Source organism: Pelobates fuscus, chromosome 12, assembly GCF_036172605.1.
Source record: "Pelobates fuscus isolate aPelFus1 chromosome 12, aPelFus1.pri, whole genome shotgun sequence".
Lineage (NCBI taxonomy): Eukaryota > Metazoa > Chordata > Amphibia > Anura > Pelobatidae > Pelobates > Pelobates fuscus.
The window spans coordinates 55,323,766-55,341,053 of record NC_086328.1 but is presented as its reverse complement, the minus strand read 5'-3'; the positions used below and the strand labels follow the sequence as shown (position 1 = coordinate 55,341,053).

At 47.2% G+C, this 17,288-nt stretch overlaps 1 protein-coding gene across 2 annotated transcripts in view; it reads right to left on the bottom strand.

The window, feature by feature from the left end:
* Nucleotides 1-1,724, bottom strand: part of LPCAT2 (lysophosphatidylcholine acyltransferase 2) — a 1,632,697-nt gene extending 1,630,973 nt beyond the window's left edge. For both annotated transcript variants that reach the window (XM_063438673.1, XM_063438674.1), the window contains exon 1: nucleotides 1,640-1,724. The gene's annotated coding sequence lies outside the window, so the exon portion shown is untranslated. The remainder of the gene's footprint in view (nucleotides 1-1,639) is intronic.
* Between the last annotated feature and the right edge of the window lie 15,564 nt (nucleotides 1,725-17,288).

The following is a 17,288-nucleotide window of genomic DNA, read 5'->3' as shown; positions in this document are numbered from 1 at the left end:
GCGCGCAGGTAAAAAGAGTAGGCAGATTGGAGGGGGGCTGGTCGAGAGCGCTAGACCCCAACTTTCAACACCTTTAGGCGACCAGCAGGAAAGGTAGGAAACTGGAGGGTGGGTTTTAAAGTGTATGTCTGTCAGTCTTTGTGTGTCAGTATGTCTTTGTGTGTCAGTATATCTGTGTGTCAGCATGTCTGTATTTCAGTATGTGTCAGTATGTCTTTGTGTACGTCAGTATGTGTGTCAGTATGTCTGTGTGTGTGTGTCAGTATGTTTGTATGTCAGCATGTCTGTGTGTGTGTCAGTATATCTGTGTGTGTGCGTCAGTATGTCTGTGTGTGTGTGTGTGTGTGTGTGTGTATATATGTGCATACATCTCAGCATTCACACACTAACACTACACACAAATACACCCCTGCATTCAAATTTCAACACTACGTACAAACACATGTCTGTGTTACACACCCAAATTATATGTAAATACACCCCTGCATTCAAAAACCAACACTACACAAATACATGCTTGCAATCACACCAACACCACATACAAACACATCCCATAAAAAAACCTGTTTACATTTAAACACACAAAAACTGCTTAGTGCTAAATACAGACCTGCAAACATGGGTAAATGGTAGAGCCCCAGGTGTCAATGCATTCTGGAGTTGCACGACAGATCCCCACCTTTTAATCACCCGTGCAACAGGGAGACCCCCAAAAATTCTTGCACCTCTCTACTTTAGGTCCGACACTGCGTTGAGGTGGAGGACGTGATTGCATGCCTGCGGAGGGGGGACAGGTTCCAGGGGGCCCCAAGCAAATGCTTTGCCGAGGGTCCAGTCACTATTAAAGACGGCCCTGCATATACGCACAAATACAACGATAAAAAGCAATTACAGTAAAAATAACACAAGCAGAATACGGCAGCATACACACCTTTAAAAAAAAAAAAAATAGGACCGGCACGCTCGGGACGTCACAATCCTATATCGGCACAGTGCTGCTAAAAGGTTGCCTACCCCTGTTCTATAGTATCCCCAGTGTTAATTTGTTCAACAGGGACTCATTGGTTCCCTTCTCTCTCCTTCCTCTATGTATAGAAGGTTTGTAGGAATTTTTTGATCTATGTGGTCACTATATCCATATCTCTCTTCACCTCCATGTCCTGTTTTTAGCCCTATTAGGCTGCATGGTATACTTTAGAACAGGTTTAGTGAGCTCTATGCCGCTATATTATCTGTATCACTAGGTGGTTTTAGTGGGTTGCATTATATATATCCGCTATCTACACCCTAAGTGACAGTGTCTGCACCCCCTTTTTCCATTTTTATTTTATTTATAATTTTTTTTGTTTGTATTTGCTTTTTTATTCAATACTATTAAAAGTTAAGTTTTAGCATTACCATAAGGTTGGGGTTTCCTACTTTGGTTGACCCTGTGGAGGGAGGATACTTGTCCTCTTCTCCCCCAGGGTCTCCCTCTTTTCTGTTCCTAGTATTATACCAAAATAGTTGCAGTTATTTTGTTTTGTGTTCTCCCTCACCTATTACTCTCTCACGTACCCCAACCCTCCTCCACCCATCACCCATGCCCCCACCCCACCCCCCTCAATTGTTTTCAGCTCGTCTCCCTCCTTTTGCCTACCTTTATGGGATTCTTTTAGGTCTTGTGTCCTCTTTCTGTCTGTCACAGCAGCAGTCTTCTCAACTTCCCTGTCACATTCAGCAATGAGATCAGAAAGGATGTGATGACACATCTTGGCTCCTTCTACATTTAGTTAACTCTTGCAGGGATGTGAGGGAGAGATGTTGCTGTCTTTGCCACTGAAGCAGGCAAAGATAATCTCTGGAATCTGGGGCTGACATTAGAATGAGTGGTAAATCCAATACAAAGGTTTTCTAAAGATCACAGGATCTCCCCTGTCAGCCCATGCAGAGCCCGGTACTATCAGAGCGCCGTCTGTGCTAACAGTGTATATAGACAAGATCTCCTATACACACTCTAGGTACTTCAAACACACACTAGATACACACCTACACACACAACATTCCTGGCATACACACTCTTGGTTCCCTATGCACACACTAGATTCCTTGTAAGCAAACACATAAGCACACACTATCTACAACCCCTACACACACACACTACATCACTTATACACATGTGTGTCCGTGTGTCTATGTATCTGCATGTGTGTCTGTGCAACTGTTTGTTTTGTATCTGTGTGTCTGCATCTGTATAAATGTCAGTGTTTGTATGTGTGGGAAGCCTGGGGCAGAGGGGAGAGCAGGGAGAGCCTGGGGCAGAGGGGAGAGCAGGGAGAGCCTTGGACAGAGGGGAGAGCAGGAACAGCCTTGTGCAGAGGGGAGAGCAGGAAGAGCCTGGGGCAGAGGGAAATGCGGGGAGAGCCTGGGGCAGAGGGGATAGCGGGGAGAGCCTGGGGCAGAGGGGAGAGCAGGGAGAGCCTGGAACAGAGGGAAGAGAAGGGAGAGCCTGAAACAGAGGGAAGAGAAGGGAGAGCCTGGGCAGGGAGGAGAGCAGGGAGAGCCTGGGGCAGAGAGGAGAGGGGGGACAGCTTGGGGCAGATGTAAATGCGAGGAGAGCCTGGGGCAGAGGGGAGAGCAGAGAGCCTGAGGCAGAGGGGAGAGCCTGGGGCAGAGGGGAAAGCCTGGAACAGGGTGAAATGCAGGGAGAGCCTGGGGCACGCTATAGAGACACCAGATATGAGTGGCAAAGTACACTTGCTGAGGTTGGCAGAGCACACGCTGAAGGCCTGACACCCGCTTTAAGGACACTGACTGCTATTAGCTTACACTTAAAAACTTTTTTTCTTTGTAAAAGCTCGCTATAGAGACACCAGATATGAGTGGCAAAGTACACTTGCAGAGGTTGGCAGAGCACACGCTGAAGGTCTGACACCCGCTTTAAGGACACTGACTGCTATTAGCTTACAGTGAAAAACTTTTTTCTTTGTAAAAGTACGCTATAGAGACACAAGATATGAGTGGCAAAGTACACTTGCTGAGGTTGGCAGAGCACACGCTGAAGGTCTGACACCCGCTTTAAGGACACTGACTGCTATTAGCTTACACTTAAAAACTTTTTTTCTTTGTAAAAGCTCGCTATAGAGACACCAGATATGAGTGGCAAAGTACACTTGCAGAGGTTGGCAGAGCACACGCTGAAGGTCTGACACCCGCTTTAAGGACACTGACTGCTATTAGCTTACAGTGAAAAACTTTTTTTCTTTGTAAAGGCACGCTATAGAGACACCAGATATGAGTGGCAAAGTACGCTTGCTGAGGTTGGCAGAGCACACGCTGAAGGCCTGACACCCGCTTGAAGGACACTGACTGCTTTTAGCTTACAGTGAAAAACTTTTCTTCTTTGTAAAAGCACGCTATAGAGACACCAGATATGAGTGGCAAAGTACACTTGCTGAGGTTGGCAGAGCACACGCTGAAGGCCTGACTCCCGCTTTAAGGACACTGACTGCTATTAGCTTACACTTATAAACTTTTTTTCTTTGTAAAAGCTCGCTATAGAGACACCAGATATGAGTGGCAAAGTACACTTGCAGAGGTTGGCAGAGCACACGCTGAAGGTCTGACACCCGCTTTAAGGACACTGACTCCTATTAGCTTACAGTGAAAAACTTTTTTTCTTTGTAAAGGCACGCTATAGAGACACCAGATATGAGTGGCAAAGTACGCTTGCTGAGGTTGGCAGAGCACACGCTGAAGGCCTGACACCCGCTTGAAGGACACTGACTGCTATTAGCTTACAGTGAAAAACGTTTTTTCTTTGTAAAGGCACGCTATAGAGACACCAGATATGAGTGGCAAAGTACGCTTGCTGAGGTTGGCAGAGCACACGCTGAAGGCCTGACACCCGCTTGAAGGACACTGACTGCTTTTAGCTTACAGTGAAAAACTTTTCTTCTTTGTAAAAGCACGCTATAGAGACACCAGATATGAGTGGCAAAGTACACTTGCTGAGGTTGGCAGAGCACACGCTGAAGGCCTGACTCCCGCTTTAAGGACACTGACTGCTATTAGCTTACACTTATAAACTTTTTTTCTTTGTAAAAGCTCGCTATAGAGACACCAGATATGAGTGGCAAAGTACACTTGCAGAGGTTGGCAGAGCACACGCTGAAGGCCTGACACCCGCTTTAAGGACACTGACTGCTATTAGCTTACAGTGAAAAACTTTTCTTCTTTGTAAAAGCACGCTATAGAGACACCAGATATGAGTGGCAAAGTACACTTGCTGAGGTTGGCAGAGCACACGCTGAAGGCCTGACTCCCGCTTTAAGGACACTGACTGCTATTAGCTTACACTTATAAACTTTTTTTCTTTGTAAAAGCTCGCTATAGAGACACCAGATATGAGTGGCAAAGTACACTTGCAGAGGTTGGCAGAGCACACGCTGAAGGTCTGACACCCGCTTTAAGGACACTGACTCCTATTAGCTTACAGTGAAAAACTTTTTTTCTTTGTAAAGGCACGCTATAGAGACACCAGATATGAGTGGCAAAGTACGCTTGCTGAGGTTGGCAGAGCACACGCTGAAGGCCTGACACCCGCTTGAAGGACACTGACTGCTATTAGCTTACAGTGAAAAACGTTTTTTCTTTGTAAAGGCACGCTATAGAGACACCAGATATGAGTGGCAAAGTACGCTTGCTGAGGTTGGCAGAGCACACACTGAAGGCCTGACACCCGCTTTAAGGACACTGACTGGTATCAGCTTACACTTAAAAACTTTTTTTCTTTGTAAAAGCTCGCTATAGAGACACCAGATATGAGTGGCAAAGTACACTTGCAGAGGTTGGCAGAGCACACGCTGAAGGTCTGACACCCGCTTTAAGGACACTGACTGCTATTAGCTTACAGTGAAAATTTTTTTTTCTTTGTAAAGGCACGCTATAGAGACACCAGATATGAGTGGCAAAGTACGCTTGCTGAGGTTGGCAGAGCACACGCTGAAGGCCTGACACACGCTTGAAGGACACTGACTGCTTTTAGCTTACAGTGAAAAACTTTTCTTCTTTGTAAAAGCACGCTATAGAGACACCAGATATGAGTGGCAAAGTACACTTGCAGAGGTTGGCAGAGCACACGCTGAAGGCCCTACACCCGCTTTAAGGACACTGACTGCTATTAGCTTACAGTGAAAAACTTTTTTTCTTTGTAAAGGCACGCTATAGAGACACCAGATATGAGTAGCAAAGTACACTTGCAGAGGTTGGCAGAGCACAAGCTGAAGGCCTGACACCCGCTTTAAGGACACTGACTGCTATTAGCTTACAGTGAAAAACCTTTTTTCTTTGTAAAGGCACGCTATAGAGACACCAGATATGAGTGGCAAAGTACACTTGCAGGGGTTGGCAGAGCACACGCTGAAGGCCTGACACCCGCTTTAAGGACACTGACTGCTATCAGCTTACAGTGAAAAACTTTTTTTCTTTGTAAAAGCACGCTATAGAGACACCAGATATGAGTAGCAAAGTACACTTGCAGAGGTTGACAGAGCACACGCTGAAGGCCTGACACCTGCTTTAAGGACACGACATCCCCTTGGCAGGCCACTTAGCTGTAACCCGCACACTACTCCGCATTACCCACACGTTCTTCTGGCCAGACTGGTTAGGACTTACTGTAATACTTGCGATGTGTGTCAACGAGTAGGAAGGCGAGGCGATGACCCTAAAGCCCATCTAGTCAATATGCCCATTATAGAGGAACCCTTCAGCAGGGTTGCTATTGACCTAGTAGGACCACTGGCCACCCCTAGTCCCTCCGGTAAGCGCTACATCCTTACAGTAGTGGACTACGCTACCCGATACCCAGAGGCTGTCGCCCTATCCAACATCCAAGCGTATACGGTAGCGAATGCACTAGTACAAGTGTTCTCTCGGGTAGGATTTCCAAAAGAAATCCTGTCTGACCGAGGCACCCAATTTACGGCCGAATTGACCCAACAACTCTGGCAGGTGTGCAAAATTAAGTCCCTCCTGAGCTCCCCATACCACCCCCAGACGAACGGACTTTGTGAGAGGTTTAATGGGACCCTCAAACAAATGCTCAAGACGTTCACTCAGGAATACCGAGACTGGGAATGCTTCCTGCCGCACCTCCTATTTGCGTATCGGGAGGTGCCCCAGGAAACGACAGGGCTCTCTTCCTTCGAGTTGCTCTACGGAAGAAAGGTATGGGGACCCCTAAACATGATCCGGGAGCACTGGGAGGGAGAGATAGAAACTGACGGTGTCCTCATTGTGCCATACGTGCTGGAACTCAGAGACAGAATGGAGCAATTATCCAAATCAGTGCAGGCTAACCTCCAGTCGGCCCAGAGAAGACAGAGGGTATGGTACGATCGGGGGGCCCGAAGGAGAATCTTCACCATAGGACAAAAGGTGTTAGTACTTAAGCCTGTGAAGACAGACAAATTGCAGGCATCCTGGCAGGGCCTCTACCAGATCGTAGAGAAACGGGGAGACACCACTTATGTAATAGCCAGCTGCCACGACAACAATCTTAGGAAGACGTTCCATGTAAACATGCTCAAAGAATATTTGGAGCGACCCGAGAACGTGACGGCCGTATGTTGTCCCCCTCAGGAAGACCCCGACAGTCTACCCATTCGAAAAGAGTCCCCCCACAGATATAGTAGCCCAGGTTCAGATAGGAGACCGACTTAGCCCCACTGAAAGGGAGCAGCTTAACCAACTCCTACAGTCTAAAAACCTCACTTTCTCCCAGAAGTCAGGGTACACTACCTTAACCACACATCAGGTAGATACCCCCGGACAAGCTCCCTTACGCCAGGCCCCGTACCGAATCCCCGAGGCAGTTAGGACCGGAATGAAGAAGGAGATCGATAAGATGCTCCAACTCAGGGTAATTGAGCCCTCCAATAGTCCCTGGGCCTCCCCGGTTGTCCTGGTACCCAAGAAAGATGGGACAACCCGGTTCTGCGTAGACTATCGGAGGCTCAATGAAAAGACAGTGACGGACGCTTACCCTATGCCCAGGGTAGACGAGCTACTCGATCGTATAGCCATGGGAAATTACCTGACCTCTATTGACCTCTGCAAGGGTTACTGGCAGATTCCCTTGGCCCCGGAGGCTATCCCCAAGTCGGCATTCGTCACCCCATTCGGCTTATACCAGTTTAAGGTGATGCCGTTTGGGATGAAGAATGCCCCAGCTACATTCCAGCGCTTGGTGGATAGACTCCTGGATGGCTTCCAGAGTTTTGCTTGCGCATACCTGGATGACATAGCGATCCACAGTGAGTCCTGGGAGGACCACTTAGCTCACGTAGGAATGGTTCTGGATCAGATCAGGGCTGCTGGCCTGACTCTGAAGCCAGAAAAATGCCACTTTGGGATGGCCGAGGTACAGTACCTGGGTCACCGGGTGGGGTGTGGGAAACAGCGACCAGAGCCGGCCAAGATAGAAGCTGTCGCCAATTGGCCTACCCCCATCACTAAGACTCAGGTCCTAGCCTTCCTGGGCATGGCAGGGTACTACAGACGGTTTGTACCAGACTACAGCACACTCGCCAAACCCCTGACTGACCTGACAAAGAAAAACTTACCTCGACAGGTCCTGTGGTCTCCCCACTGTGAAACAGCCTTCCAGGCGCTCAAAAATGCTCTTATTAACGCTCCTGTCTTGGCGGCCCCAGCCCTTAACAAATGTTTTATCGTCCATACAGACGCTTCCATGTTCGGGCTGGGAGCCGTCCTCAGCCAAGTAGGCGAAGACGGAGGGGAGCATCCAGTTGCCTACATCAGCCGGAAGCTCCTGCCCCGCGAAGTCAGTTATGCAGCGGTCGAAAAGGAGTGCTTGGCTTTGGTGTGGGCATTAAAGAAATTGACTCCCTATTTATATGGACAAGAGTTCACTCTGGTCACCGACCATAACCCGTTGGTGTGGCTAAACCGTGTCTCAGGTGATAACGGCAGGCTATTACGTTGGAGTTTATTATTGCAACCCTTCAATTTCACCATCACCTACAGACCTGGAAAACAGAATGGCAACGCCGACGGGTTGTCCAGACAAACAGACCTCAGCCCAGCATAACCAGCGGTCTGGACAACCTTAGTCTGCCCCGAAAAGGGGTCAGACAGTGTCTGCCAGAGTGTTCCACAAAAAGGGAGCACTGTTACAAAAACCTTATATTTCTGTGTGCCTTTAAGTGCTATCTTCACCTTTCTGACTTATTTGCAGCCGTTCGTATGGTTCAGCACGAATCCTTTGTGCAAACGTAGGTGGCCGCCATTTCGGGCCATTGCACGTGTTCGCGGCCATCTTACGTACGAACAGCGGTGTTTGCCAGCAATCGTCTGGAACTGAAAACAGAGACGCAAACAGGCGAACACCGCTGAGACCTCCAGGATAGCATAACTTCGTGCTGGACCTACAGAACGGCCCACCGTTCGTTAGGACGATTACTCTTCGCATGGGGAGTACAGCGACCCCCGGGATAACTATGGATGGCAAGGGGTTCGTGGAGTTTTACCGTACGAACAGAGACCGACCGCAAGGCCTAAACGTGTGGAACTATTTTCGGCTAGAAAGTCTGTGCGGTCGGTCAAAACTTTGGAAACCCATAACTCCCGAACCGTTCATCCGAACGGGCTGGTTTTCGGATACGTTGCTCCCCTGAGCAAGATCTATACAGCGGTGTAGGATTTAAAGGGGTACCCCCTGGTTTTAGGGTACATCCAGAACTTGGTCGAAAATATGTACTGTATAATTGGTTTAACTGTTTATCTGAGGGGAGGAGATGTGTGGGAGGTACCAAATGTGTGATTGGTGATTTTATGCCTCCAACTGGGAGTGTCCTGTTTTCATGTAACCACAATAAAAAGCAGGCTGGGCATCCCAGTCCTTAGTTCTTGTTTAACCCTCAAATCGCAGCCTTGACTCGTTTTGTGGGCAGAAGGGTATCCTAGCTGTGCTATAGCTAGTGGGATTATTCTACATTTACAGGACTCGTATGGAATACTATGGAAAGCAGCTTCTCCCCTCTTCGGCAATAGGAATCCAGACTACTAAGCGGTCCAGCTCTCAGCAAGACTAAGGGTAACCGTAACAGTACCTGATACGTCCGCGGTCGGGAAGGGGTTAAGGAGATTAGGGCTAGTTTAGAGGATTCTTCTTAGACCTCTCTGAGTATTTATAGCCCTTCTACAAATTCAGCAATTCTGGAAACTAGCTAAGAGAAAGGGTGGCTGTGTGTCTGTGATACATTTAACTTTATATCACCTTATTGACACTTTTTATGAAAGCATCACTCCGGTCTCCATACTCTCTGCCTATACCCATCTATTTAGAGGGAATTTCCTTGCCCCTGGCAATATTATATAATAGGTAATAGTATTACCATTATTACACAATTAGCCACTATAGGGGAATGAGTATAGTATCCCTTTGTTATTTATAAATGATACAATAAAGACTTTCAATTTACTTTAACAAAGGGTACTAACCACGGTATTAGGAAGCATTACTCTGCTTTCCCTTTCTCCCTCTATTATACACCCATGCTCACTAGGATTTGTAGGTATCACTTTATTATAGTTGTCTAACCTTTTCCTATGCCAGTTTTAGATCTCCTTCTTGGGAGATTTTTTCTTTTTTTCAGTTTATTAGCATACCTGGGTACAAGCCCTCGGTGGGGCTGGCACCACCACCTGACCACATTTCCTTGTTTCTTCCACTCATACCGCTTTTTCCATCTTTGAAGGGGTTTGGCGAAACAAGGAAATAGTCCTCTACTCGTAACAGGGATTAAACTGATAAGAATAGTACTACTTAACACACCTTATAATAACGCAGAGAGAGGCAACGCAGAGAGAGGAGTCTGAAGAAGAGGAGTCAGAGGAGGAAGGTGGCTTTGAGAAGGTGGAAGACCAAACACAGCAGGTGTCCCAGGGGGCTTGTTGTCACCTTTCAGGGACCCTTAGTGTTGTACGTGGCTGGGTGGAGGAAGAGAACTTCAATGACATCATTGAGGACAAGAAACGGGACATGGCTAGCTTGGTATCCAACCTTGTGCATTGGGATTTATGGCCCCCACCCACCGCGCAGGGGTGGGGGCCGGGGGGAAGACAGTAGGTCTCCCCCCCTTATCCTTATTTACTGAATATTCCCCTGTATAACAATGTTTGGCATTTAGTGAATATTCCCTATTCTGCTCTGTGTCAGTGTGTATCAGGGATCATTAGGATAGGTGTCAATCCATATCTGCCAAGTGATCCTATGTAAAGGTAACAGTACCTATTCTGCTCTGTGTCAGTGTGTATCAGGGATCATTAGGATAGGTGTCAATCCATATCTGCCAAGTGACCCTATGTAGGGGGAACAGTCCCTATTCTGCTCTGTATCAGTGTGTATCCGGGATCCATAGGATAGGTGTCAATCCATATCTGTTAAGTGACCCTATGTAGGGGGAACAGTCTCTATTCTGCTCTGTGTCAGTGTGTATCATGGTCTCTGAGGACAGGTATCAATCCATATCTGCCAAGTGACCCTATGTAGGGGGAACAGTCTCTATTCTGCTCTGTGTCATTGTGTATCATGATCTCTGAGGACAGGTGTCAATCCATATCTGCCAAGTGACCCTGTGTAGGGGGAACAGTCTCTATTCTGCTCTGTGGCAGTGTGTATCATGGTCTCTGAGGACAGGTGTCAATCCATACCTGCCAAGTGACCCTATGTAGGGGGAACAGTCCCTATTCTGCTCTGTGTCAGTGTGTATCAGGGATCCTTTGGATAGGTGTCAATCCATATCTGCCAAGTGACCCTATGTAGGGGGAACAGTCCCTATTCTGCTCTGTGTCAGTGTGTATCAGGGATCCTTTGGATAGGTGTCAATCTGAACAATTCCAGCCCCTCTTATATCTCTTCACTGATCCAGAGGTATGCCCCTCCTCGTACCCTCCGCTCTGCCCGCGACCACCTCCTGACCGCTGCTCGCACCCGTACGGCCAACTCACGCTTGCAGGACCTCTCACGGGCGGCTCCTCTCCTATGGAATAACTTGCCTACTGCCATCAGACTCTCCCCAAGTCTTCAATCATTTAAGAAGGGCCTTAAATCCCATCTCTTCAGGAAAGCGTATGGCCTCCCAGAGTAATCTCTCCCTTACATACCTGTCTCTTGCTCTCCTATGGGATAGTGCTTTGCTCTCTCCTCCAGCTCTGCTTCACTCCTACTTGATTTCCTATCCTAATGTTTCTAATACCCCACCTCCTATAGACTGTAAGCTCATTTGAGCAGGGTCCTCTTCAACCTATTATTCCTGTAAGTTTTCTTGTAATTGTCTTATTTATTGTTACATCCCCCCCTCTCAAAATATTGTAAAGCGCTACGGAATCTGTTGGCGCTATATAAATGGCAATAATAATAATAATAATAATAATAATAATAATCCATATCTGCCAAGTGACCCTATGTAGGGGGAACAGTCCCTATTCTGCTCTGTGTCAGTGTGTATCAGGGTCTCTGAGGACAGGTGTCAATCCATATGTCAAGGTGTCAATATGTCATATGTCAGGTATCGATCCATATCCATTGTGATTTAGGAATGTTAGGTGATTTCTGCCCTTTATGGATTAAAACCACACTCTGTGTCATTTTCCATGGGAGTTTTACCATGGATCCCCCTCCGGCATGCCACAGTCCAGGTGTTAGTCCCCTTGAAACAACTTTTCCATCACTTTTGTGGCCAGAAAGAGTCCCTGTGGGTTTTAAAATTCGCCTGCCCATTGAAGTCAATGGCGGTTCGCCCGGTACGCCGGTTCGCGAACGTTTGCGGAAGTTCCCGTTCGCCATTCGCGAACCGAAAAATTTGTGTTCGCGACATCACTAGTCAGGCCTACAGCGTGTACTCTCTGTACCTCTACCAGTGCACATTGCCACTCTTATCGGGTGTCACAATAGCATGCATTTAAAAACCAAAAAACTTATTTCACTGTTATAGATTGAATAGCAGTTAGTTGTCTTCAAGCGGGTGTGTCAGGCCTACAGCATCTACTCTGCCAACCTCTGCCAGTGCACATTGCCACTCTTATCTGGTGTCACCATAGCATGCATTTAAAAACCAAAAAACTTATTTCACTGTTATAGATTGAATAGCAGTTAGTTGTCTTCAAGCGGGTGTGTCAGTCCTACAGCGTCTACTTTGCCAACCTCTGCCAGTGCACATTGCCACTCTTATCTGGTGTCACCATAGCATGCATTTAAAAAACAAAAAACTTTTTTGACTGTAATATAATAGCAGTCAGTATCCTTCATAAGTGTGTGTCAGGCCTACAGCATGTACTCTGCCAACCTCTGCCAGTGCACAGTGCCACTCTTATCTGGTGTCGCAATAGATTGCATTTAAAAAACAAAAAACTTTTTTCACTGTTATAGATTGAATAGCAGTTACATAGTTACATAGTTACATAGTTAGATAGCTGAAAAGAGACTTGCGTCCATCAAGTTCAGCCTTCCTCACACCTGTTTTTTGCTGTTGATCCAAAAGAGAAAAAAAAAAAAAAAAAAAAAACCCCAGTTTGAAGCACAATTTTGCAACAAGCTAGGACAAAAAATTCCTTCTTGACCCCAGAATGGCAGTCAGATTTATCCTTGAATCAAGCAGTTATTACCCTACATTGAAAGATTATATCCTTGAATATTCTGTCTTTGCAAGTATGCATCTAGTAGCTGTTTGAACATCTGTATGGACTCTGATAAAACCACTTCTTCAGGCAGAGAATTCCACATCCTGATTGTTCTTACAGTAAAAAAACCTTTCCTTTGCCTTAGACGAAATCTTCTTTCTTCCAGTCTAAACGCATGGCCTCGTGTCCTATGTAAAGTCCGGTTTGTGAATAGATTTCCACACAATGGTTTGTATTGGCCCCGAATATATTTGTATAATGTTATCATATCCCCTCTCAGGCGACGTTTTTCTAAACTAAATAGGTTTAAATTTGTTAACCTTTCTTCATAGCTGATATGTTCCATTCCTTTTATTAATTTTGTAGCCCGCCTCTGCACTTTTTCTAGTGCCATGATATCCTTCTTTAGAACAGGTGCCCAGTTAGTTGTCTTCAAGCGGGTGTCAGGCCTACAGCATATACTCTGCCAACCTCTGCCAGTGCACAGTGCCACTCTTATCTGGTGTCGCAATAGATTGCATTTAAAAAACAAAAACTTTTTTCACTGTTATAGATTGAATAGCAGTTAGTTGTCTTCAAGCGGGTGTCAGGCCTACAGCGTATACTCTGCCAACCTCTGCCAGTGCACATTGCCACTCTTATCTGGTGTCACAATAGCGTGCATTTAAAAACTAAAACACTTTTTCACTGTTATAGATTGAATAGCAGTTAGATGTCTTCAAGCGGGTGTGTCAGGCCTACAGTGTCTACTCTGCCAACCTCTGCCAGTGCACATTTCCACTCTTATCTGGTGTCACAATAGCATGCATTTAAAAAAAATGTTTTTGACCGTAATATAATAGCAGTCAGTGTCCTTCATAAGTGTGTGTCAGGCCTATAGCGTGTACTCTGCCAACCTCTGCCAGTGCACATTGCCACTCATATCTGGTGTCACAATAGCGTGCATTTAAAACCCAAAAACTTTTTTTACTGTTATAAATTGAATAGCAGTTAGTTGTCTGCAAGCGGGTGTGTCAGTCCTACAGCGTCTACTTTGCCAACCTCTGCCAGTGCACATTGCCACTCTTATCTGGTGTCACAATAGCATGCATTTAAAAACCAAAAAAACTTTTTTGACTGTAATATAATAGCAGTCAGTATCCTTCATAAGTGTTTGTCAGGCCTACAGCATGTACTCTGCCAACCTCTGCCAGTTCACAGTGCCTCATATCTGGTTTCTCTATAGCGTGCTTTTACAAAGAAAAAAAGTTTTCAGTGTAAGCTAATAGCAGTCAGTGTCCTTAAAGCGGGTGTCAGGCCTTCAGCGTGTGCTCTCCCAACCTCAGCAAGTGTACTTTGCCACTCATATCTGGTGTCTCTATAGCGTGCTTTTACAAAGAAAAAAAGTTTTTCAGTGAAAGCTAATAGCAGTCATTGCCCTTAAAGCGGGTGTCAGGCCATTAGCGTGTGCTCTGCCAACCTCTGCCAGTGCACATTGCCACTCTTATCTGGTGTCAATATAGCATGCATTTAAAAACCAAAAAAAATGTTTTTGACTGTAATATAATAGCAGTCAGTGTCCTTCATAAGTGTGTGTCAGGCCTACAGCGTGTACTCTGCCAACCTCTGCCAGTGCACAGTGCCACTCATATCTGGTGTCACAATAGATTGCATTTAAAACCAAAAAACAATTTTCACTGTTATAGATTGAATAGCAGTTAGTTGTTGTTACGGACCGTTTCAGCATAAAAGGGGAAAAATCCGTTTAGGCGATAATCCCTTTTTCCCAAAAAGGCACAGCTACTGTAAAAGCACCAAAACTCACGAACTGGATATAGGTGAATAAGATAGCACTCCAGCTGGAACCCCACGAATAGCTGCTAGCAGATGAATAGGAAAAGCAGACATCAGCTTACACTCCTTAGCAATCAATCTCCAACAGCATACAGTGAATCCCCCCAAGAACGAGACAAGGCTCCGTGTTGAGGGTCAAGCAGTGGTCTGAGGTGCTGGGCACCCAGCCTGGTTTTTATTACATGAGTACACATACAGGCCACACCCAGGGGGAGGCATAAAATAACCAATAACATAGATGTTACCTCCCACACATCCCCTCCCCTTAGTGTGACACTTAATCCCATTATGTGTACAGTTCAAAATATACTTTCACACAACTTTCATAACTTTACAACCATACATCGTATCCACATAACAATCACATATTCAGACTCAGCATACTTTAAACATACCCACTCTCAAAAATCATACAAATCCCTCCAGTAAATAAAAAGTTATACGAAAGTCCTTTTATGACCGACCGCAAGCACCTTTTCTTGCCCAAAACAGTTCCATGGATTTGGGCTGTGCGGTCGGTCACTTTCTAGCATAAAAACGGCTAAGTCCCGTTCGAAGTATAGCCGGTACTTCGACTTTAGTCGAAGTGTCGAAGTGAAGTCGATGGTACGGGTCGGCGGTGTTCGAGTTAAAATGGCCGCCGCCACGTGGTCCTTTGTCCGATGCCGGTCACTTCGACGACTTCGACAACTTCGGAACCTCCGGCACTTCGGTAACTTCGGCACTTCGGCTGCATCCGAAGTGCCCTATAAAAAGTGTCAATTCTTCTCCCCTAGTAATAAAAGGGCCGAACACTGTTTGTAAAGGGCCCAATCTCCCAGGGCCATAGTCCAAAGGCAGCAGGCAGGCAACCAGGCTCCTCCAATACAATGTGGCAAGATTGGTTTCGTCACATCTCTCCCCCTTTCCAAAAAGACTAACAGGGTACCTGACCTCCTGCCGGTCAGTGCCCTTGTTAGTCCAGCAACCCACCCATAAAGCAAAAAAAACAGTACAGCCCACCCACAATAAATAGTTACTACACCTGGGTAGAGGAGAAGATTGTCCATGTCCAGGTGCCTCACCACGGCTGTGTAGGGGACTGGTAGGCTGCCTTGGTGGGTTGCTGAGTGGGCAGAGACCAGCGGTACTCTGTCCTTGTGCCAGCACTACCACCGGAGTAGTCTGGTTGGAGCCTGGTTGCTGGAGACGGGCTGTCTCCCCCTTAGTTGCATAGCTCTGTCGTGGGGGGGTAGGACCGACCATCCCTACCCCCTGTGTGGTAAGTGCAGAGACCACGGCCCCATCTGCACTGGTGGGGGTTTACAGTCTCCCCCTGGTACATTAAGCTGCCGCTGGGGAGAGGGGGTAACAAGCTCCTCTCCCGATAGAACACTCTGCCCATTAATGATCCGCCGCTGGGGAGAGGGGGTAACAAGCTCCTCTCCCGATAGAACACTCTGCCCATTAATGATCCGCCGCTGGGGAGAAGTGGTAACAAGCTCCTCTCCCATACATATTTCTAGTCTTTGCGGAGGGAGACCGACTGTCTCTCCTCCCAATACAGAGTCCTGCCACTGGGGAAAGGAGACAGGACTCTCTATTCCCTGCTGGATACTCTGCCGCTGGAGAATGGAGACTGGGCTCCCAATTCCCGAAAAATCACGCTGCCGCTGGGGAGGGAGGACGCTGCTCTCCTCTCCCTGTATTCCACATTGCCCTCCTGGCATATCACTCTGCTGCTGGGGGGCAGGAACAACTACCTCTGCCCCCTGTAACTCAGCCTGCCGCTGGGGAGGGAGGAGGCTGCTCTCCTCTCCCTGCACTTCACATTGCCCTCCTGGCATATCACTCTGCTGCTGGGGGGCAGGAACAACAACCTCTGCCCCCTGTAACTCAGCCTGCCGCTGGGGAGGGAGGACGCTGCTCTCCTCTCCCTGTATTCCACATTGCCCTCCTGGCATATCACTCTGCTGCTGGGGGGCAGGAACAACTACCTCTGCCCCCTGTAACTCAGCCTGCCGCTGGGGAGGGAGGAGGCTGCTCTCTTCTCCCTGCACTTCACATTGCCCTCCTGGCATATCACTCTGCTGCTGGGGGGCAGGAACAACTACCTCTGCCCCCTGTAACTCAGCCTGCCGCTGGGGAATGGAGACTGGGCTCCCAATTCCCTGCAACTCACGCTGCCGCTGGGGACTGGAGATTGAGCTCTCTCTGTCCCGTAACTGTAATTTACGGTAGAGGTCCACCCAACGTGGCAGCTGACCATCACCCTCTGCCCGGTATAGCAGAGTCTTGAACACTAGACCCCTCACGATCTTCACGTATTTCTCAGCTGGATTAGGTCCGTAGAAGTTCAGCCGCAACCACATCATACGGTCAAATTCCTCTACAGAATATCTGTACTCCACTGCTGGTTCCATGCTGTTGCTTTTAGGGTCGCTGTACTGGGACATGCGTTGCCCTCAAATTGTACAATCCAGAGTAATGGTGTCTCCTGTAGCTGTCCTTCTGGCTGTAGGAACGATCCCGCCGCTTGCCACCAATTGTTACGGACCGTTTCAGCATAAAAGGGGAAAAATCCGTTTAGGCGATAATCCCTTTTTCCCAAAAAGGCACAGCTACTGTAAAAGCACCAAAACTCACGAACTGGATATAGGTGAATAAGATAGCACTCCAGCTGGAACCTCACGAATAGCTGCTAGCAGATGAATAGGAAAAGCAGACATCAGCTTACACTCCTTAGCAATCAATCTCCAACAGCATACAGTGAATCCCCCCAAGAACGA